The sequence below is a fragment of the Cnephaeus nilssonii genome (genome assembly GCF_951640355.1).
Source record: "Cnephaeus nilssonii genome assembly, chromosome: X".
In the NCBI taxonomy this organism is placed as follows: domain Eukaryota; kingdom Metazoa; phylum Chordata; class Mammalia; order Chiroptera; family Vespertilionidae; genus Cnephaeus; species Cnephaeus nilssonii.
The window spans coordinates 48,652,974-48,671,374 of NC_137071.1; the positions used below are offsets into that span (position 1 = coordinate 48,652,974).

General features: G+C 41.2%; 1 protein-coding gene and 1 pseudogene across 2 annotated transcripts in view; one reads left to right on the forward strand and one right to left on the reverse strand.

The window, feature by feature from the left end:
* TEX11 (testis expressed 11) overlaps positions 1 to 18,401 on the reverse strand; it is a gene marked incomplete at both ends in the record, with an annotated part of 446,038 nt that overhangs the window by 333,181 nt on the left and 94,456 nt on the right. The gene's annotated exons all lie outside the window — the stretch shown is intronic.
* LOC307096003 (stress-70 protein, mitochondrial-like) lies at positions 10,837 to 12,545 on the forward strand (annotated as a pseudogene). The gene is made up of 2 exons: positions 10,837 to 11,528; positions 11,761 to 12,545. The product of its transcript is annotated as a stress-70 protein, mitochondrial-like (transcript).

The following is an 18,401-nucleotide window of genomic DNA, read 5'->3' on the forward strand; positions in this document are numbered from 1 at the left end:
TTAGCTACCGCAATTAGGCAAGAAGAAGAAATAAGAGGCATCCGAATTGGAAAAGAAGAAGTGAAGCTGTCCTTATTTGCAGATGACAGGATATTGTACATAAAAAACCCAAAAGATTCCATCAAAAAACTAATAGACTTAATAAATGAATTCGGCAATGTAGCGGGATACAAAATTAACGCCAAGAAATCTATGGCATTTCTATACACCAATAGTGAACTTACAGAAAGAGAGACCAAAAAAGCAATCCCATTTACCATCGCACCAAAAAAATTAAGATACCTAGGAATAAACTTAACTAAGGAGGTAAAAGACCTATACGCGGAAAACTACAGGACACTGAAAAAAGAGATAGAGGAAGACATAAACAGATCGAAGAACATACCATGTTCATGGATTGGTAGAATCAACATCATTAAAATGTCCATACTACCCAAAGCAATCTACAGATTCAATGCACTCCCCATCAAAATACCAACGGCATATTTCACAGACCTAGAAAGAACTCTCCAAAAATTAATCTGGAATAAAAAAAAGACCCCGAATAGCCGCAGCAATCCTGAGAAAGAAGAATAAAGTAGGAGGGATCTCAATACCAGATTTCAAGCTGTATTACAAAGCCACTGTTCTCAAAACAGCCTGGTACTGGCACAAGAACAGACATATAGATCAATGGAACAGAATAGAGAATCCAGATATCAACCCAAACCACTATGCTCAATTAACATTTGACAAAGGAGGCATGAACATACAATGGAGTCAAGACAGTCTCTTCAATAAATGGTGTTGGGAAAATTGGACACACACATGCAAAAAAATGAAACTAGATCACCAACTTACACCATACACAAAAATAAACTCAAAATGGATACAGGACTTAAACATAAGACGGGAAACCATAAAAATACTAGAGGAATCCACAGGCAACAAAATCTCAGACATATGCCAAAAGAACTTCTTCACTGACACTGCCCCTAGGGCAATGGAAGCTAAAGAGAAAATTAACAAATGGGACTACATCAAAATAAAAAGCTTTTTTACAGCAAAAGAAACCATCAACAAAACAACAAGAAAGCCCACTGCATGGGAGAACATATTTGCAAATGCTAGCACTGATAAAGGTTTAATCTCCAACATCTACAGGCAGCTTATGCAACTTAATAAAAGGAAGATAAATGATCCAATAAAAAAATGGGCAACGGACCTAAACAGAATATTTTCAAAAGAAGACAGAAGGAAGGCCAAGAGACACATGAAAACATGCTCAAAGTCACTTATTATCCGAGAGATGCAAATCAAAACAACAATGAGGTACCATCTCACACCTGTCAGAATGGCTATCATCAACAAATCAACAAACGACAAGTGTTGGCGAGGATGCGGAGAAAAAGGAACCCTCGTGCACTGCTGGTGGGAATGCAGACTGGTGCAGCCACTGTGGAGAACAGTATGGAGTTTCCTCAAAAAACTGAAAATGGAACTCCCATTTGACCCAGTAATCCCACTCCTGGGAATATATCCGAAGAAACTAGAAACACCAATCAGAAAGGATATATGCACCCCTATGTTCATAGCAGCACAATTTACAATAGCTAAGATTTGGAAACAGCCTAGGTGTCCGTCAGCAGATGACTGGATCAGAAAACTGTGGTACATCTACACAATGGAATACTATGCTGCCATAAAAAAGAAGGAATTCTCATCATTTGCAGCAACCTGGATGGAATTGGAGAATATTATACTAAGTGAAATAAGCCAGTCAATGAAAGAAAAATACCACATGATCTCACTCATTTATGGATAATAAAGAACATTATAAACTGATGAACAAATGATAGATACAGAGACAGTAAAGCAACAAACAGACTTTCAAATTACAGGGGGAAAGTTAGGGAGGGGGGGGAGATAAGAAATCAAACGAAGGACTTGTATGCATGCATATAAGCATAAACAATGGACGCAAAACTCTGGGGTTGAGGGCAAGTGTGGGTGTGGTGTGTGTGGGGGGTAATGGTAAGATATGTACACATATAATACCTCAATAAAAAAATATATATATACAAAAAAAAAGAGAATTATTTGGAGAAATTATTTAACAAAAAAATGTAATAATTTGCTTTTTGAGTGCTCTCTAAAGGGAATGTTCCTTTTGTAATGGTTTAATTTAGTTCAAAGTATTTTAAGGTTGTTTGTAACCAAGCTGGATGTGAAATTTTGGGTGCCTAAGAAATACCGCTTGAATATTATTATCATCAACTAGAGGCCCAGTGCACGAAATTCATGCATTGGGGGTGATGTCCCTCAGCCCAACCTGCGCCCTCTCGCAATCCAGGACCCCTCAGGTAGGGTCCCTAGGACTGGCAAGTGATCAGGGCCTTCCCCTGGCTGCCAGCAGCTGGCCCCACCCCCACCCCCCGCCACTGCCACTGCTTACCATCTGTGCAGCACTGCACCCCCTCCACTGGTCGCCTCCCCCTGCGGGCAACAGACGTGGGGTACGATCGCTTGGTTGGCCTGGGCCTCCCTCTGTGGGGTGATCGCTGGCCAGCCTCGCACACCCACCACAGTGTTGCTGGCTGGTGGCCTGGGCCTCCCTCTGTGGGGCGATCGATTGTGGGGCCCCCAGATTGATCACCCCACAAAGGGAGACCCTGCCCACCCACTGCCAGCTGGGTGGCCTGGGCCTAACTCTGTGGCCGCTGGCCAGGTGGCCTCAGCCTCCCTCTGTGGGGCAATAGTGGGACAATGGCGGAGCCCCCCGACCAATTGCATCGCACCCTCCTTGGCTGGCCTGGCACCAGTGAATGTTATAGCGTGCCTTCCAGACGGTCATTCTGCTATTTGGTCATTAGGTCAATTTGCATATTACACTTTTATTATAATAGACTAGAGGCCCAGTGCACGAAGTTCGTGCAAGGGGGGGGGGGGTGTCCCTCAGCCCAGCCTGCACCCTCTCCAATCTGGAACCCCTCAAGGAATGTCTGGTGGGATTGGGCCTAAACGAGCAGTAGCACATCCCTCTCACAATCCAGGACTGCTGGCTCCCAAATGCTCGCCTGCCTGCCTGCCTGACTGCCCCCTAATCACTCCCCTGCCAGCATGATCATCTCCTAACCACTACCCTGCCAGCCTGATCGATGCCTAACTGCTCCCCTACAGGCCCAATTGCCCCTAACTTCCCTCCCCTGCAGGCCTGGTCACCCCCAGCTTCCCTCCCCTACAGGCCTGGTCACCCCTAACTGTCCTCCCCTGCAGGTTTGGTCGCCCCCAACTGCCGTCCCCTGCTAACCCGGTCACCCCTAACTTCCCTCCCTTGTCAGCCTGGTCACCCTTAACTGCCCTCCCCTGTTGGCCCAATTGCCCCTAACTTCCCTCCCCTGCCTGCCTGGTCACCCCTAACTGCTCTCTCCTGCCAGCCTGGTCGCCCCTAACTGTCCTCCCTTGCAGGCCTGGTCCCTCCCAACTGCCCTCCCCTGCTGGCCATCTTGTGGCAGCCATCTTGTGTCCACATGGGTGTGGCCATCTTTGACCACATCGGGGCGGCCATCTTGTGTGTTGGAGTGATGGTCAATTTGCATATTACCTCTCAATTATATAGGATGACAGTGTTAAGAATCAAAAAGAACTTCTGAAAGGTAAATTATTCATTTATAGAATGTTATATGGTTAAAACCAGAAAGCACATCAGACATTAATCATAATGTAGTCCCAGCATCCTCACCTCTTAAAAAAGAGGTCAGTGAAAAAATGATATGCTCACTTTGTTGTTAAAAAGAAATCAACTGACATTCATAAAACTATAGGAGGCTGTACTTTAGATAGAAAAATAAGCTGTGTCCTTTTTTAATATGTGGAAAGGAAGTTATCTTAATTATGTTGTTCCTCTGAGTGTAATTATGGATTTTAGTGAAAATAAGGTGGTGCTATTTGAAAGTAACTTCATTTTTGATGTATGTGGTATCTTGCATCCCAACCTATTTAAGTTTATAATGTTAGTGAGAGTTGGTGACAGGCCTAGGTGACTCCCAAGAAATACTGACAAGTATTTTTAATTACTGGTGGGGAAAAATGACCCTCTTGGTGTTTTTAGGCCTTGCTGTGGGATGCAAGTGCTTGTGGGGTATATATACCCATTGTCTAAGACTATGGGAGGGGAATCTAAAAGAGTACTTACCTTCTCCCAAAAAAGAAAATGTCACCTTCAGGGAAAACTAACAGGGTCAGGGTCTATGGAGAGCTTGGTAATTAGCACAGTATTGATTCTGGATATGCATATAAAGGAAAGCCAACCTCATTTCAGAAGGGGGGGGGGGATAAGCATAAGCAGTTATTTACCTATACATCCTATTATCATTAAGTCTTATCATTTTTATTCTCTGTTAAATACCCTAAAACTGCATCTCCATGGAATGAACAGTGTTATTGTACTTAGATCTGTCAGAAGTCAAGAACCATGACAGCCCTCAGTGGTGATCGATCTTGGTAGGTCATTCAGACAGTAGCTATAGATGAATGTGTGTTTATGTGCCTGGGTTGAGAGTTGAAAGGGAAAATAAATCAGAGTGTAAGGAGGACACTTTAACCACTTGGAGTGGAAGTTTCATCATTTTCCTGACTATTACCAGTCAGCCTGGTCCAGGAGAATTAGTGACCAGGTCTTTTGGGAAAGCATTGGCTCCTCTCTAGGAAATGCCTGAAAGAAGGAGTTTATTTTCTGATGAAAGGCTGTATGAAAATACCCTCCTCAAGTAACTTGCTTAACTACATATATATTCAAGTGTGTCAACATTCTATTTTGTATATCAAACAAATGCTATAAATGGGGACAGATCTATATTATTCTGTGTAAAGGTATAAAAATTAAAACTACTGACCCCTGTTTAAAAATAAAAGTTTTAGTTTTTTATTCATGCTGAATAATAATCTCTAGTAAAAAAAAAAAGTCTTTTTACCTACGTAGTGAAATGTCAGACTATAAAATCTTGTGTAGAAATGTTTAACTTTTATTTTTCATTTAAATTTGTGGTTCTGGTATTACCAAACCACACATTTGTACAGAATTGGCAGTAAATGTTAGTTAGCCATTTACAGCAATGCTGAATATGAAGAAACATAATTAAAAAATCCACTTAAAAAAAAGAGAGAGAGAATGAAAATAACAATTAGCCTCCAGGCAGAAGCAATTACCACACCCTGTTGGAAAACTTCTCACCCCACCTGTGGATGACTGCTTAAGGCTATTCAAGTCTGAATACAATCAGTCTGTAGGCAGAGACAGGTCTCTGGAGGCTCTGAATCATTGCCTGATCTAATTAGTCAGAAACAGCGATGGACACTGTCCTGCACTAGAGATTGGGAAGCGCAGCAGATCTACCTAATACATAGTAACAAACCCAAACAAGCACCCAAAATGGGGAGACAAAACAACAACCCCCAAACAAAAGAACAAGCTAATTCTCCAGAATAAGAGCCAAATGAAAGGGAGATAAGAAACTTAACAGACATAAAGTTCAGAATAATGACAGAAAAGTCTATTTATAGTCTAAGATATGACTATTGGTACCCCAGCTTTTTTTTCTTTTCCATTTGTATGGAAATTTTTTCCCATCCTTTCATCCTCATCCTGTGTGAGTCTTTTGTTCTGAGGTAGGTCTCTTGTAGATATCATATAATTGGCTCAATAGCATGAAAAAAGATATAGTAACTATGAAGAAAAAGATAGAACTAATAAAGAACACAGTGGAAGGAATACAAAGCAGATTAGGTAAAGCCAAGGTTTGGATCAGTGAATTAGAAGACAGAGTAGTAAAAAAAACCACTCAATCAGAGAACCAAAAAGAAAAAAGAAAATAAAAACAGGAGGACAGCTGACAGGAGCTGTAGGACAACATGAAATGTAACAATATTCACATAACAGGAGGCCAGAAGGAGAAGAAAGTGAACAAGGGATAGAGAACATGTTTGAAGAAATAATGGCATAAAATTTTCCTAACCTGGTGAAGGAAAAAGTCACAAAAGTTCAGGAGGAACAGAGAGTCCCAAGCAAGAAGAACCCAAGTAGGCCCATACCCAAACACATCATAAATAAAATGCCGAAAATTAAAGACAAAGAGAGAAACTTAAAGGCAGCAAGGGAAAAGTAATTTGTAACCTACAAAGGTGCTCCCTTAAGGCTGTCAGCTAATTTCTCATTAGAAACACCTCAGGCCTGAAAGGAATGTCATGAAGTGTTCAAGGTAATGAAAAGCAAGGACCAGAAACCAACATTATTATATCCAGCAAGGTTATCATTCAAAATAGATGGTCAAATAAAGAGCTTCCCAGACCAAAAAAAAAAAAAAAAAAAGGCTAAAGGAGTTTTCACCACCAAAACAGCACTGCAAGAACTGCTAAAGGGACAACTGGAATGAGAAGAAGATATAGGGAGAGAAAAAAACATAGGCATACAGAATTAAATTAACAATAAATAAGTATCCTATATAATAAAAGGCTAATATGCAAATCAACCAAATGGCAGAACGACCTGTCGCTATGACACACACTGACCACCAGGTGGCAGACGCTCAATGCAGGAGCTCCCCTCTGGTGGTCAGTGCACTCCCACAGGGAGAGCACCGCTCAGCCAGAAGCTGGGGTCACAGCTGGCGAGCGCAGAGGCAGTGGCGGGAGCCTCTCCTGCCTCCGCCGCAACGCTAAGGATGTCCAAGCTGGCCTAAGCCATCAGTTGAACATCCCGCGAGGGCTGCTGGACTGCGAGAGGGTGCAGATTGGGATGAGGGACCCTCCCCAAGTGCACAAATTTCGTGCACTGGGCCTCTAGTTTATAAATAATTACCTTAAATGTAAGTGACAAAATGCTCCAATCAAAAGACATAGGGTAGGTGAATGGAAAGAAAAACATGACCCAATTATATGATGTCTAGAAGAGACCCATCTCAGAACAAAAGACTCACACAGGATGAGGTTGAAAGGATGGGAAAAGATTTCCATGCAAATGGGAAAGAAAAAAAGCTGGGGTACCAATACTCATATCTGACAAAATAGCCTTCAAAATAAAGGCCATCACAAGCTACAACAAAGGTCACTACATAATACTAAAGGGATCGACCCAGCAGGAAGATATAACCCTGGTAAACATATACGCACCCAATATAGGAGCACCAAAATATATAAAAACACTTCTAGAGGACTTTAAGGGAAAGACCAACAACAATACAATCATAGTAGGAGACTTTAACACTACACTTCCTTCACAGGATAGATCTTCCAGACAAAATATTAACAAGGAAACAGTGACTATAAATGAAACACTGGACCAGATAGATTTAATTGACATTTATACAACACTAGAGGCCCAGTGCTTGAAATTCATGCACTGGGTGGGGGGGGGGGGAATTTCCCTCAGCCCAGCCTGCACCCTCTCCAATCTGGAACCCCTCAGGGGATGTCTGACTGCCGGTTTAGGCCCGATCCCACAGGGATCATGTCTAAACCAGCAGTCGGACATCCCTCTCACAATCCGGGACTGCTGGTTCCCAACCGCTCGCCTGCCTGCCAGCCTGATCACCCCCTAACCACTCCTCTGCCAGCCTGATCGATGCCTAACTGCTCCCCTGCCAGCCCGATTGCCCCCAACTGCCCTCCCCTGCATGCCTGGTCCCTCCTAACTGTCGTCCCCTGCAGGCCTGGTCCCCCCCAACTGCCCTCCCCTGCAGGCCTAGTCATCTCCAACTGCCCTCCCCCGCAGGCCTGGACTCCCCAACTGCCCTCACCGGCAGGCCTGGTCCCCCCCAACTGCCCTCCCTTGGTGGCCTGATCACCCACACAACTACCCTCCCCTGCCGGCCATCTTGTGGCAGCCATCTTTGACCACATGGGGGCAGCCATCTTGTGCGAGGGCATGAGAGTCAATTTGCATATTACCTCTTTATTATATAGGATTTCATGCCAAAGCTGTGGAATATACATTCTTCTCAAGTGCCCATGGATCATGCACAAAGATAGTCCACATGTCAGGACACAAAACAAGTCTCTACAAATTCAAGAAGATTGAAATCATATCAAGCATCTTCTCAGATCACAATGGAATGAAATTAGAAATCAACTACAGTAAAAACACTCAAAAAAAATTCAAATGAATGGAGGCTAAATAGCATGTTACAAAACAATTAATGGGTTACCTATTACATAAAGAAAAAAAATTTTAAGAACTCTGGAACACGGCAAAAGCAGTCCTGGGAGGGAACTTTGTAGCACTACAGGTCTACGTAAAAATAACAAGAAAAATTAATAATAAATTATGTAACCCTACAAATTAAACCATTTGAAAGAGAACAACAACAAAAGCCCAGAGTAAGTGGAAGGAAGGAAATACTAAAGATTAGAGCAGAAATAAATCACAGAGAAACAAACAAACAAAAAATACAAAAATAAATAAAACCAAGAGCTGGTTCTTTGAAAAGATAAGCAAGATTGATGAACCGTTAGCCAGACTAATCAAGAACGAAAGAGAGAAGACCCAAATAAATAAAATCAGAAACAAAAGAGGTGAAGGAACAACTGACACCACAGAAATACAAAGGATTATAAGAAAATACTATGAATCACTATATGCCAACAAGCTGCACAATGTGGATGAACTGGACAAATTCCTAGAAAAATACAAAGTCCCCAAACTGAATCAGGAAGAATCAGAAAACCTGAATAGGCCAATAACAACTGATGAAATAGAAGCCGTAATAGAAAAAACTCCCAGCAAACAAAAGCCCTAATCTGGATGGCTTCACAGGGGAGTTTTAGCAAACATTCAAAGAAGAATTAACACATAACCTCCTCAAACTATTCCAAAAAATCCAAGAGGAAGGAACACTTCAAAGCTCTTCTTATGAGGCCAGCATTACCTTAATTCCAAAACCAGATAAAGACACGACAAAGGAATAAAATTAAAGGCTATTGTCCCTGATGAACATAGACACTAAAATCCTCAACAAAGTATTAACAAATCAGATCCAGCAATATATTAAAAAGATCATACACCATGAGCAAGTGAGATTTATTCAGGGATGAAAGGCTGGTACAATGTTCACAAGTCAATAAATGTGATACATCACATAAACAAATTGAAAGATAAAAATCACATGATAATATCAATGCACACAGAAAAATCATTTGACAAAATCCAACACCCATCCTTATAATTTATTTTTTAACAACCATTTTTTATAAAAATTCTCAACAAAGTGGGAATAGAGAAATCATATCTCAACATAATACAGGCCATATATGACAAACCTGCAGTGAACACCATATGCTATTGGCAAAATCTAGAACAATTTCCCCTAAGAACAGCAACAAGACAGGGAAGTCCACTTTTACCACTCTTATTCAACATAATACTGGAAGTTCTAGCCACAGCAATCAGACAAGAAGAAGAAATAAAAGGCACCCAAACTGGAAAGGAGGAAGTAAATCTCTCATTATTCACAGATGACATGATATTGTACATAGAAAACCCTAAAGACTCCACCAAAAAACTATTAGATTTAATAATTGAAACTGGCAATGTACCAGGATACAAAATTAACACCCAAAAACTGATGGCTTTTTAATGCACCAGTAATGAATTCTGAGAAAGAGAGACTAAACAAACAATCCCATTTACCATTGCAACAAAAAGTTAAGAAACTTAGGAATAAACTTAACCAAGGAGATAAAAGATTTATTCTCAGGAAATGACAGAACGTTGGAAAAAGAGATAGAGAAAGATATAAACAAGTGGAAAAATATACCATGTTCATGGATTGGTAGAATTAACATCATTAAATGTCCATACTACCGAAAACAATCTACAGATTCAATGCAATCTCTATTAAAATACCAATGGCATATTTCACAGGTCTAGAACAAATACTCCAAAAACTTATATGGAACCAAAACTGACCCCAAACAGCTACAGCAATCTTGAGAAAAATGAACACAGTAGGAGAAATCACACCAGATATCCAGTTATACTACAAAACCACCATAATCAAAACAGCCTGGTACTGGCACAAGAACAGGCATATAGATCAATGGAACAGAACAGAGAACCCAGAAATCGACCCACACCATTATGCTCAATTAATATTTGACAAGCGAGGCAAGAGCATACAATTGAGTCAAGACAGTCTCTTCAATAAATGATGTTGGGAAAATTGGACAGATACATGCCAACAAATGAAAGTAGACCACCAACTTACACCATACACAGAATAAACTTAAAATGGATAAAAGACTTGAATGTAAGTTGTGAAACCATAAAAATCCTAGAAGAAACCATAGGCAGCAAAAGCTCAGACATCTCTAGTAGCAATATGTTTACGGATACATCTCTTAGGACAAAGAAACTAAGGAGAAAATAAACAAATAGGACTGCATGAAAATAAAAAGCTTCTGCACTGCAAAATAAATCATCAACAAAACGAAAAGGGAGCCCACTGCATAGGAGAACATATTTGGCAATGATACATCTGATAAAGGGTTAATATCCAAAATATAGAAGGAACTCGTACAACTTAACAAAAGGAAGACAAACCCAATTTAAAAATGAGCAAACGCAAGGACACAGACAGTGGGGTGATGAGGGCCTGGAGCAGGGGTCGGGGTGGGCTGGAGTGGACCCATGGGGGGAAGAAAGGGGACATGTGTAATACTTTCAACAATAAAGACTTAAAAATATTTTTTAAATGGGCAAATGACCTAAATAGACACTTCTCCAAAGCCGTCAAACAGATGGCCAAGAGACATGGCAAAAAATGCTCAAGGTTCGCTGCCTCCTACTCTCACTGTTTAGCTGCCATGATAAGTGCCAGCCGAGCTGAGGCATTCCGTCTCATCGGCGCTGCAGCCTCCCAGGGCCCCACGGTCGCCTGCCACCAGGATGGCCGGAATGGCCTTAGTCATGAGACTTTTAGAATTGTTTCAAAGCAGGACTATGCATCAGAAGCAATCAAGGGAGCAGTTGTTGGAATTGATTTGGGTATTACCAATTCCTGTGTGGCAATTATGGAAAGTAAACAAGCAAAGGTGCTGGAGAATGCTGAAGGTGCCAGAACCACCCCTTCAGTTATAGCCTTCACAACAGATGGTGAGCGACTTGTTGGCATGCCTGCCAAGCGACAGGCTGTCACCAACCCAAACAACACATTCTATGCTACCAAGCATCTTATTGGCCGGCGATACGATGACCCTGAAAGACATTTAAAAAGTTCCCTTTAAAACTGTCCATGCCTCCAACGGTGATGCCTGGGTTGAAGCTCATGGAAACCCTATTCTCCAAGTCAGATTGGAGCATTTGTGTTGATGAAGATGAAAGAGACTGCAGAAAATTACCTGGGGCATACAGCAAAAAATGCTGTGATCACAGTCCCAGCTTATTTCAATGACTCTCAAAGACAGACCACTAAGAATGCTGGTCAGATAGCTGGACTGAATGTGATTCGAGTGATTAATGAACCCACAGCTGCTGCTCTGGCCAATGGTCTAGACCAGTGGCCGGCAAACTGCGGCTCGCGAGCCACATGCGGCTCTTTAGTCCCTTGAATGTGGCTCTTCCACAAAATACCACGTGCAGGCATGCACGTACAGTGCAATTGAAACTTCGTGGCCCATGCACAGAAGTCGGTTTTCAGCCTGGGTGAGTCTATTTTGAAGAAGTGGCATTAGAACACTCAAGAGGCCAAAGACCCGCACATGGCTCACGGGCCGCGGTTTGCCGACCACTGGTCTAGACAAGTCGGAAGATAAAGTCATTGCTGTATATGATTTAGGTGGTGGAACTTTTGATATTTCTGTCCAGGAAATTCAGAAAGGAGTACTTGAGGTGACGTCCACCAATGGAGACACTTTCTTAGGTGGTGAAGACTTTGATCAGGCCTTGCTACAAAACATTGTGAAGGAGTTTAAAAGAGAGACGGGAGTTAATTTGACCAAAGACAACATGGCACTTCAGAGTTTGGAAAGCTGCTGAGAAGGCTAAGTGTGAACTCTCCTCATCTGTGCAGACTGACATCAATTTGCCATATTTTACAATGGATGCATCTGGACCTAAGCATTTGAATATGAAGCTGACCCGGGCTCAGTTTGAGGGGATTGTTGCTGAGCTAGTCATGAGGACCATCGCTCCATGCCAAAAAGCCATGCAAGATGCAGAAGTCAGCAAGAGTTACATAGGAGAAGTGATTCTTGTTGGTGGCATGACTAGAATGCCCAAGGTTCAGCAGACTGTGCAGGATCTCTTTGGCCAAGCCCCAAGTAAAGCTGTCAATCCTGACAAGGCTGTGGCCATTGGAGCTGCCATTCAGGGAAATGTGTTGGCTGGTGATGTCACAGATGTGCTGCTCCTGGATGTCACTCCCCTTTCTTTGGGTATTGAGAATCTGTGACGTGTATTGACCAAACTTATTAACAGGAACACCACTATTCCAACCAAGAAAAGTCAGGTGTTTTCTACAGCTGCTGATGGTCAGACTCAAGTGGAAATTAAAGTGTGCCAGGGTGAGCCCTAACTGGTTTGGCCCAGTGGATAGAGCGTCGGCCTGCGGACTGAAAGGTTCCAGGTTCGATTCCAGTCAAGGGCATGTACCTTGGTTGTGGGCACAGCTCCAGTAGGGGGTGTGCAGGAGGCAGCTGATAGATGTTTCTCTCTCATCGATGTTTCTAACTCTCTCTCCCTCTCCCTTCCTCTCTGTAAAAATCAATAAAATATATTTAAAAAAAAAATAAAGTGTGCCAGGGTGAGAGAGAGATGGCTGGAGACAACAAATTTCTTGGATAGTTTACTTTGATTGGAATTCCCCCAGCCTCACGTGGAGTCCCTCAGATTGAAGTTACATTTGACATTGATGCCAATGGGATTGTACATGTTTCTGCCAAAGATAAGGGTACAGGATGAGAGCAGCAGATTGTGATCCAGTCTAATGGTGGGTTAAGCAAAGATGATATTGAAAATATGGCTAAAAATGCAGAGAAGTATGCTGAGGAAGATAGGTGAAAGAAGGAACGAGTTGAAGCAGTTAATATGGCTGAAGGAATCATCCATGATACAGAAAGCAAGATGGGGAGAGAGCGAGAAAATGGTGGCAGAATAGACAGACGTGTTCCGAGCCTTGTCCCGGAGCAGAAAGAAAGAACAGCTGAGGGTCGCGGGCCGCGGTTTGCCGACCACTGGTCTAGACAAGTCGGAAGATAAAGTCATTGCTGTATATGATTTAGGGGAGTGTTTGTTAGCAAGTTAAGGGACAGCTAAACTCCAGGAGAAGGTAGGGGACTGCTAGATGGGGTTCCCCTGACCGGGAAGCCTCCACTGTGGCTGGGTCCCCTCCCAGAGCTACGGGCTCGGACAGGGAAACCGCGCCATCTTGAAAGGGAAAGTGGATCTTAGAAGCCTGAAAATTCACAGCTGCAGCAACCACCGAACAGATGAGAGCCCCAGAACACCTGTCCCCAATTGGCACAAACATGTGGATTCAAAGGAGCTCCACTCCACCACCGAAAGGTCAGATTTCACCGGGAATAAGGTGAGGTCTCTGGTCCCGGCGGGAGAAAGAAACACGTGCACTGCGGGAACTGGAGGACCAGGGAAGTCTGTGCCTAGAAAAGTACGTGGCTGTTGGGGCTGGCGTGATCCGTGAATGTGGAAGGGGGTCCTCAGAGCTGCTAACAGAAGGGATCTCTAAAAAGCAACCCATTTTGATCTGACGGGGAGGGACAGCCTAAGAATTTCAGAGGTGTGCAGGCTGCTTAGACTTGCGTGCAGACCCATTGTTCACGCACTTGGGATTTTTCCTCTTCATGTCCTTGCTTCTGAGTACTAAGCAAGGATCACCCAGTTGGGGACACCCTGGGAGACTACAGGGGGAAGTTGTTTTTCTGGAACCTGGGGATCGGAGCGGGGAGTGACCATCGGAGAGCCAGCTCTGAGGCAGCCCACCTCCACAAACCGGTATTGAGTGCCAAAGGGAAAGAAGGCTAGAGAGGCCATAGAGACCTGGAAGTCAATCCAGAAACACTGCCATTCAGGGGCTGAATCACAAATTGACTCTTGTGTAATCAAAAATAAAGGAATACGAGAAATTAAGACACTGCCTGCTAAAAAATCAGGACAGGCTTACAACACTGAGGAGCAGTGGAACGCAGGGAACTGCAATACTGGCCGGACTGGGAAACAGGTGTGCCAAACAGAACAATAGAGGAAGTGAATGACCTTTACTACTGCACATTTTATTTTATTTATTTTTTATTTTAATTTTTTTATTTTCATTTTTTGCATCTTTTACTTAAGAAACTAATTTTTTTTTCTTTTTTCCTCACTTGATTTTACCTTTTTAATTATTACATTTTTATTTTCAATCAGCATTATTACTACTACTATTTTACCTTTTCTTTTTTTTAAGTGTCATTTTCTCTTTATTTTACTTTGGGATTAGTGTTTTACATTCTATTTTCATCTTTCCTTTAGCATCGTTTTACTTTATCTCAATCTATCTTTATGCCATCACTCTCTTCCTAACCTTTCCCCTTTGGGTGTCCTGTTTATCTTAACCCTTTCCTGCTTTAGATTTTCCCTATTCTTTCTGTTTACCCACTGCTAAAATTTCACCCTACTTATATACCTAATTTCCAATCCCCTGCTCCAAGTACATACACATCTCTCTTCACTGTCTTAAATATCAAAAAATTGTTTTACTCTCTGTCCTTTTGTTGTTGTTTGCTTGAATGTTGATTATATCGAATTTTTATGCGTTTTGTGAGATTGTTTTGCTCATTCTTTTTTTGTTTGTTTGTTTGGTTTTTTTGTTTGCTTTGTTTTTGTTTTTTACTTCTGTTTTCCCTTGCCTCACTTGATATTAGTTGGTGTTGTAGTTTGTATTAATCTCCAGGTACCTGTTGCTGGCATTTGCTGGGATTAGTGGTTGTTCTATTGGAGTTTTCTCCCCATATGTATAGTTTGTTCCCCTTTTCTCTCTTAGTCTCGTTATTGTCTCTCTTACTTTTTTTTCCTTTTCCCAATTTTATTTTGACACACCTTTTTTTCTTTCTTTTTATTCTTCTTCTTTCTCTCCGATCCCCTAATTTGCCTTTCTCTGGTGGTCACCTTTATTGGAGGTTAATAATATCTTGAATACATTTCTTTTCAGTGCCTTGTGTGTTGTATCTGGCTGTCTTGTATTTTGTGCCTTTAAATCAACGCAGAAAAGAGAACTATATAACCAGACATCCAGAGAAGAGAGACCATGGGGAGACAAAGAAACAGCATGCATATGAAAGAAAAGCAGGCATCACCAGAAAAGGAAGTAAATGACTTAGAGGCAAGCAACCTATCAGAGAAAGAATTCAGGAAAATGGTCATAAAGTGGCTGAAAAGGATGGAAGACAAATTCGACAATATGAGTAAGAACCAAGAGGAAATGAAGAAGAACCAAGAAGAAATGAAAAATGACATCGCTGCTGTAAAGAACTCAATAGAAAGCATCAAGAGTAGACTAGAAGAAGCAGAGGACCACAGAAGACATCAACAGATGGAAGAACATACCGTGTTCATGGATTGGTAGAATCAACATAATCAAAATGTCCATACTACCCAAAGCAATCTATAAATTCAATGCACTTCCCATTAAAATACCAATGGCATATTTCACAGACCTAGAAAGAACTCTCCAAAAATTCATCTGGAATAAAAAAAGACCTCGAATAGCTACAGCAATCCTGAGAAAGAAGAACAAAGTAGGTGGGATCTCAATACCAGATATCAAGCTGTATTACAAAGCCAATGTTCTCAAAACATCCTGATACTGGCACAAGAACAGACATAATAGATCAATGGAATAGATTAGAGAACCCAGAAATCGACCCAAATCACTATGCTCAATTAATATTTTACAAAGAAGGCATTAACATACAATGGAGTCAAGACAGTCTCTTCAATAAATGGTGATGGGAAAATTGTACAGATACATGCAAAAAAATGAAACTAGACCACCACCTTATACCATACTCAAAAATAAACTCAAAATGGATCAAGGACTTAAAACATACGATGGGAAACTATAAAAATAGTAGAGGAATCCACAGGCAGAGAAATCTCAGACATATGTCGAAGCAATTTCTTCACTGATTTTGCTCCTAGGGCAATGGAAACTAAAGAGAAAATAAACAAATGGAACTACATCAAAATAAAAAGCTTTTGCACAGCAAAGGAAACCATCAACAAACAACAAGAAAGCCCACTGCATGGGAGAACATTTTTGCCAATGATATCAACGATAAGGGTTTAATCTCCAACATTTACAGGGAACTCATACATCTTAACAAAAAGAAGATAAACAACCCAATCAAAAAATGGGCAACTGATCTAAATACACTTTTCAAACGAAGACAGAAGGAAAGCCAAGAGATATATGAAAACCTGGTCAAAGTCACTAATCATCAGAGAGATGCAAATCAAAACAACAATGCGGTACCATCTCACACCTGTCAGAATGGCTATCATCAACAAATCAACAAAGGACAAGTGCTGGCGAGGATATAGAGAAAAAGGAACCCTCATGCACTGCTGGTGGGAATGCAGACTGGTGCAGCCACTGTGGAGAACAGTATGGGGTGTCCTCAAAAAACTAAAAATGGAACTCCCATTTGACCCAGTGATCCCACTTCTAGGAATATATCCCAAGAAAACAGAAACAGGAATTAGAAAGGATATATGCACCCCTATGTTCATAGCAGCACAATTCACCATAGCTAAGATTTGGAAACAGCCTAAGTGCCCATCAGCTGATGAGTGGATTAAAAAACTGTGGTACGTCTACACAATGGAATACTACTTGGCGGTAAAAAAGGAGTTCTTACCATTTGGAACAACATGGATGGAGATGGAGAGCATTATGCTAAGTGAAATAAGCCAGTCAGAGAAAGAGAAATATCACATGATCTTACTCATTTATGGAATATAATGAACAACATAAACTGATGAACAAAACAGATCCAGAGACGGTCAAACCTCAGAGGGAAGGTAGGTGGAGGTTGGGGGTAAGGGGGATAGATCAACCAAAGGACTTGTATGCATGCATGTAAGCCTAACCAATGGACACAGACAACAGGCGGTTGAGGGCATGAGTTGGGGGGGGCGGGCAATGGGACTATAAGGACACATATGTAATACCTTAATCAATAAAGAAAAAAAAGAAAGGTTGTTCCTTTAAAGGAAATCTGTTGTAAAACCTATGCTAAACTAGTTAGTTCCTTTGGTATATTTTAAATAATAAAATGTATTAAAATGTTATTTTAAATTTTTAAAAAATTCATGTATATTCCACTTGTGTGAAGCATCCTAAATCGAGACAAGTATAACTGTTATACCTGCATAAGCCTGTTCTGTCAGGCATGTTTGTTTTTTTTATACTCATTTGAGGACATGATTTTTTATTGATTTTAGAGAGAGGAGGGGAAAATGGGAGGGAGGGAGGAAGGACAATTGGGGGGGGAGGGAGGGAGGGAGGGAGAGAGAGAGAGAGAGAGAGAGAGAGAGAGAGAGAGAGAGAGAGAGAGAAACAATGTGAGAGAGAAACATCAATTGGTTGCCTCTTGTAAGCACCCCGAACTGATCCCCACAAACCCACAACCTAGGTATGTGCCCTGATAGGAAATCAAACATGCCAGCTATCTGTGTACCTGATAACACTCCAACCAACTCAGTGACACTCTCCAGGGCAGGCAGTGTTCTTTTTTTTTTTTTCCAACCAGTTTACATTCAATACCATTCCACATCTGTTTCAGATGGATAGCATAGTGGAAGCATATTTCTTTACAGAATTTGATCAATCTTTGAGCTCTAAAGTCTTTTACATAAACAAGTTATTTGCATAAATATTTTGTTAGAGATATATATGTCTATGAGTATTATAATCTTAATGACCAAATTTCCATTTATTTCATTAATGGCAAATGTAAATTTCATCAATAGTTAAACTGATCATGGGAATATCTCCAAACAACCAGAACTAACCCTGTACTAAGAAAGAAAATTTTGGTGAATTGATTTGATATATTTTATTCTGTGATCACCTGATATTCAAAGCACCTATGTAACATCTCCAGAAAAAACACATTTTCACATAAAATCATTTAACTAGAAATTATTGAGTATCTACTATGTGTCAATCTGTGCTTGGCCTACATATTCAGTAAAAGACACAGTTTGTGCATATAGTTGCTATATTTTTTGTACTATTCCCTTGATTTTTCCATACTCAACACAACAGTACAAATTTTAGCATAGTACTGAGCATATAGTAAGTGCTAAATATATACTTACTTGATTGATATTAAAATATCAAAATCATTTAGGACTAATAATTTTAGATGAT